Source organism: Triticum dicoccoides, chromosome 4A (assembly GCF_002162155.2).
Source record: "Triticum dicoccoides isolate Atlit2015 ecotype Zavitan chromosome 4A, WEW_v2.0, whole genome shotgun sequence".
Classification (NCBI taxonomy): Eukaryota; Viridiplantae; Streptophyta; class Magnoliopsida; order Poales; family Poaceae; genus Triticum; species Triticum dicoccoides.
Genome location: NC_041386.1, coordinates 511,542,231 through 511,548,569, shown reverse-complemented (window position 1 = coordinate 511,548,569; position 6,339 = coordinate 511,542,231).

Sequence of the window (6,339 nt, the reverse complement as noted above, 5' to 3'; positions counted from 1 at the left end):
TCATCGATCGGCCCCAATGAATCGATCAGCCTAATACTACTGTATGGGTCGGTTGGCGCAACTGGCGCGCACTGTAGCTCGCGAATGGGCCGGCCCATGAACAGAAGGGGCAGTGCAAAAATGTATTTGTCAGGAAAAAACAAACGCAAACGATGCTCCCGTGAGGATTCGAACCCACACCATTAAGCTCCTATGCATGGTTGGCTAACCACTAGACCAATACAACCTTTCCGAAAAGATTGGAACGCCGAAAAGTCTAACAACTACTCCCTCCGTTCCTAAATATTTGTCTATTTTAAATGACTACTACAAACATATGTAGACATATTTTAAAGTATAGATTCACTCATTTTTCTCCGTATGTACTCACTTGTTGAAATGCCTAGAAAGACAAGTATTTAGGAACGGAGGGAGTATATTTTAGCCGCGCTCTTGAGAAAAATGGAATTTCTTTTGAAAAGAAATCTGAACAAATTTCGAATGTCCACAGATTTTAGAAAACATCAAGAATTAAAAAAAGTTCATGTATTCAAAAAACATTGACAAATTCAAAATTTTCATTGAAATTGGAAAAGGTTCATCGATTTTCAAGAAAGTTCATAAATTTTGAAAAAGTTCATCGATTTTGAAAAAACATTCATCGACTTTGAAAAAAGTTCATTGATTTTGAAAAAAGTTCATCGAATTTGAAAAAATGTTCATCAAATTTGCAAAAACTTCATTGATTTTGGAAAAAGTTCATCAATTTCAATAAAAGTTCATGGAATTTGAAAAAAGTTCATCAAAATTTGAAAAAAAAATCATCAAAAATGAAAAATAGTTCACTGAATTTGAAAAAAAGTTCATTGAATTTGAAAAAAGTTCATCGAAATTGGAAAAAAATTCATGGAATTTCAAAAAAGTTCATCAAAATTTGAAAAAGTTCATCGAATTTGGAAAACAGTTCACCGAATTTGACAAAGCCAACTCATTGAATTTGAAAAAGTTCATCAAAAATTGAAAAACGTTCATCAATTTTGCAGAAAAAAATCATGAAGAAAGAAAGTTTCTCGAATTAGAAAAATAAAGAATAAAAGAACATAAAAAAGAAAAAAAAGAAAGGAAGAAGAAGAAAAGAAGGCAAAACATATACATAATCACAACATGAGAAGTGGTCTGGTGGTTGTCCCGACTTACACTTGCCAGCTCGTCGCGGGTTCAAATCCCAGATCTTGCCCTGTTTTTGCTTCTTATTATACTCACTGCCAAATCCATGATTCCAGCTTCTCATACTCACTGCCAGCTTCTCTCACGGAGCTAGGTGTGTTCGGCTGCGGAAAATTCTTCTTAGATCCGTGGAAGTGAAGATGGGCTGCATGTGCTGGGCTTAAGGCCCAATTCTTTGAAAAAGGCAGCAGCCCACGGCGTAGTTTGGCTGGGAGAACGTGGGGCGAGGCATCGTTCGACTGGTCTTTCTAATTGAGCAAACCGTTATTCATTTGGCGGCGGCAATCCTGCTGTAATTTTGTCAAACTTCTACTTCGCTGTTTCTGGGAGCTGCACTTCTGCTGCTCCGTGATTTTACACTGGAGAGGGATCGTCTCCGCGGAGCTGGCTTCCTGGAGCTGGCGCGTCCGGTCTGGCTCCTCGCGCGGATTTGGAGAAGCCAGATGAGTTTCGAACGGGCTCTTAGAAACAGAAAAATGGGTCGGCCCAGACGTGACGAGGGGTGTGCGCCCGTTAGTAGAGTGAACAATATCGGGCGCAAAAGGCGCCGAATAGGATTTGGCTCCGCTAATGGCCAATGGTACTTAATTACTCCTGTAAAAAAAGTACATTAAGGCCAAAAAACGTCCGTAGCCTGTACGTACCGAAGCCCACAACAGAGCCCATATTATTAGGCGATGGTGAATTGTGACCTAGCGCAAGCTGTTCAGATCGATCACTGATTCTGCTTGTGCGCCGCTCCCTGCTATGCTCGTCACCAGCCGTCGCGGCGCCATCTATCCAAGCCCGTTGGCCTTGCCTTTGCCTGAGTAGATCCTGCCGGGATGAGGAGACGCCGACGTCCATGCTATGGGGCACCCATCGATGAGCTTATTTATTCCTCAAGCAATCAGGTACCACATCCAGGGTAGTTATTTTCTAATGGATTTCACAGTTGTTGTCTAATTAACTAGTGCTTCTTGATTCTGTCTAATTAACTAGTTTACCACACGGCGCAAATTAATCAATACTGCTTCACTTGGATTTGTACGTCACTTTATTAATTTACATATTAGATGCGTTTTTTGCTTCTTAGAAACAAAAAAATGGGCCGGCCCAGACGTGACGAGGGGTGTGCGCCCGTTAATAGAATGAACAGTATCGGGCGCAAAAGGCGCCGAATAGGATTTGGCTCCGCTAATGGCCAATGGTACTTAATTACTCCTGTAAAAAAAGTACATTAAGGCCCAGAAACATCCGTAGCGTGTACGTACCGAAGCCCACAACAGAGCCCATATTATTAGGCGATGGTGAATTGTGACCTAGCGCAAGCTGTTCAGATCGATCACTGATTCTGCTTGTGCGCCGCTCCCTGCTATGCTCGTCACCAGCCGTCGCGGCGCCATCTATCCAAGCCCGTTGGCCTTGCCTTTGCCTGAGTAGATCCTGCCGGGATGAGGAGACGCCGACGTCCATGCTATGGGGCACCCATCGATGAGCTTATTTATTCCTCAAGCAATCAGGTACCACATCCAGGGTAGTTATTTTCTAATGGATTTCACAGTTGTTGTCTAATTAACTAGTGCTTCTTGATTCTGTCTAATTAACTAGTTTACCACACGGCGCAAACTAATCAATACTGCTTCACTTGGATTTGTACGCCACTTTATTAATTTACATATTAGATGCGTTTTTTGCTTCTTAGAAACAGAAAAATGGGCCGGCCCAGACGTGACGAGGGGTGTGCGCCCGTTAGTAGAATGAACAGTATCGGACGCAAAAGGCGCCGAATAGGATTTGGCTCCGCTAATGGCCAATGGTACTTAATTACTCCTGTAAAAAAAGTACATTAAGGCCCAGAAACGTCCGTAGCGTGTACGTACCGAAGCCCACAACAGAGCCCATATTATTAGGCGATGGTGAATTGTGACCTAGCGCAAGCTGTTCAGATCGATCACTGATTCTGCTTGTGCGCCGCTCCCTGCTATGCTCGTCACCAGTCGTCGCGGCGCCATCTATCCAAGCCCGTTGGCCTTGCCTTTGCCTGAGTAGATCCTGCCGGGATGAGGAGACGCCGACGTCCATGCTATGGGGCACCCATCGATGAGCTTATTTATTCCTCAAGCAATCAGGTACCACATCCAGGGTAGTTATTTTCTAATAGATTTCACAGTTGTTGTCTAATTAACTAGTGCTTCTTGATTCTGTCTAATTAACTAGTTTACCACACGGCGCAAACTAATCAATACTGCTTCACTTGGATTTGTACGTCACTTTATTAATTTACATATTAGATGCGTTTTTTGGTTCATACGAGACGACTTACTTAGACATTATTGCTATACTCGAAAATAAATAGCAACAAAATGTCATCGGGATGAGACTATCTCATTGTTCAATGAGCATGTAGTTATAATCTAATCATATGAACCTTTTTCATATTGACCAGAATATTGTTGCTATTTCTTTTATCTCAGTGGTATTGTTTAGATATATTGTGTTAGATGTATTGTGCTTTATCATTCAAATAAAATTCTAATACAAAGCGACATACGGTTACTTGTGTGTTTGGAAAAGAAAAATCTTTTGTGTGACCTTCGCCCCCCTCATGTGCAAATTCTGGCTCCACCCCTGCGAAGAGCAATATATCGTGCAATTCACATATTCTACATGGTATCAGTTTTTAGATTCTAACCCTAGCCTTCCGCTTCTGCCGCTGCCACCACGCACCTCCCCTGCGCCGCCGCCGAAGCCTTGCCACCGCCGCCCACGCGTCTTCCGCGCCGGCCACTGCTCCTCTCAGCCGCGCGCTACCCAGCAGCGCTGCACGCCCCGCCCAACTCCTCTGCCGCGCGCGCTATCCAGCACGGCCAGTCTCGCCTGATTCGATCGCCAGCCGCACGCGCTACCCAGCGCTGCCGCGCGCTCGCCCGCCCAGTCGCTAGCCCCGTCGCTCGTCCTGCATACATCAAATCCGCCGAGTCGCTGCGTTCACGCGGCTGCAACTCCACGTGAAGGCAAATCCAATCATCGAGTACTACTTCAAACAGTACTACTTTCACGTGAAGCTACTGTTTGACCACTATTTGCTAGTACGTGGCTAGTATCGCCTGCAGCCGACCGCCCAACTGCCTCGCCAGCCGCTGCCACCCGCGTCACCGAAGCCTCCTGCTGCTGCCGCCCAACTGCGCCGATCACCGCTGTTGGACCAGCAATGGCGTCACCAGGCCCGTCCGCCGCCGCCTCTGTCGTCCCGCCGCCGGCGGCCTATGGCGCGGCCCTGCCGCCACCTACGACGTGCCTGTTTCCATGTACGGGAATCCTACATATGGGGCATACGGGATTCCGCCCGCATTCGCGTACGGTGCTCCGCCCGCGTACGGGTCTCCTGGGTATTGGTCGGGTCGTCAGCGGGCCAACACTCGCCCGCTGTGCAGCAGCCAGACGGTGCCCAGCACCTGCAGCATCTGACAGTGGGCCCGTAGGTTTTCCCGGCAGGCCATCCGGCCTATCCGGCACCGTAGTTGCAGTCGGGGTTGTATGGAGCATACCCACCGCAGCCGTTGAGCGGCGGCTACGGCTTCCCCATGGCGTCTCCGTCCGCCTTGCTGGCCCTGCCGCTGGCGCCCTGGGACCCGGTGTTCCTCACCGGGTTGCATGCCGCTCCTACGCTGAACAACTACACTGGAGGTGATGGTTGGTACATGGACACCAGTGCTATGGCTCACATGTTTGCTCATCCTGGTAACCTTGCCTCCTTCACTCCTGTCTCCACCGACCGCCGCATCATTGTCGGCGACGGTTCCACACTTCCTATCACACATGTTGGGCACACTTCTTTTCCTTCTACTTCTACTCCATTATCTTTGTCTAACATACTTGTATCACCTCATCTTATTAAGAATCTCATTTCCGTTCGTTGTTTCACTCGTGAAAATCCTGTTACCGTTGAATTTGACGAGCTTGGTTTTTGTGTCAAAGACGCTCGAACCAGGATGGTACTTCACCGATGTGACAACCCCGACAAGCTCTACCCGGTGCACTCGGCTTCATCCACCACCACCGCACCGGTTGCTCTCTCCGCTGGCGTCGATCTCTGGCACGCTCGCTTGGGTCATCCCAATTCCGTCACACTTTGTCATATTCTTAGGAGTTTCAGTTTCAGTTGCAATAAGATCGAGGATCACACTTGTCATGCTTGTCGAGTCGGCAAACATGTTCGCCTGCCGTTTAATAATTCCACCACCATTGCTTCTTTTTCTTTTCAGTTGATTCATAGTGATGTGTGGACTTCTCTGGTTCCCAGTAACTCGGGCTATTTATATTATCTGGTCATTCTTGATGATTATTCTCATTATGTGTGGACTTTTCCTTTGCGCAGAAAGTCGGATGCACTCTCTACCTTGACGGTCGTTTACTCATATGTCCGCACGCAGTTTGGGCGTCCCATCCTTGCGCTTCAGACGGACAATGGAAAAGAGTTCGACAACCTCGCTTTCCGTATCTTTTTGTCGCATCACGGCACAGTTTTCCGCCTCACATGTCCGTACACTTCACGGCAGAACGGTCGAGTCGAACGCGCCCTTCGCACTCTGAATGATTGCGTTCACACGCTCCTGTTTCATGCCAACGTGCCGCCTCATTTCTGGCCGGACGCACTCGCCACCGCATCACTTCTTCTTAACATTAGACCCTGCCGCCCACGGTGGAACTACGCACCTCACCATCTTCTCTTTGGTACACCCCCATCTTATGAAGACTTACGTATTTTTGGGTGCCTTTACTATCCCAGCACTGCCGACACTGCTTCTCACAAGCTTGCACCTTGATCTGTCGCTTGCATCTTCATCGGCTACCCCTCCAACTCCAAGGAATATCGGTGCTACGATCCCGTCTCCCACCGTGTGTTCACTTCCCGGCACGTTTACTTTGATGAGTATGTGTTTCCGTTTCATCAGGTGCCCCCGGCTGTTCCTCCCGCCACTGGTAATGCGGGCTCCTCGACACCTCTCCCAGGGCGCTCGCGAGCCTCCCTTGGCCTGCCCCTGGCTTTGAGGCGCGCCCCCCGCATGCGGCGCCTGCTACAGCCGCAGCGCTGGCGCCCTCGATGCCCCCGACGTTGGCGCCCGCGGCCCCCGTGGCTCCTCCGACGCC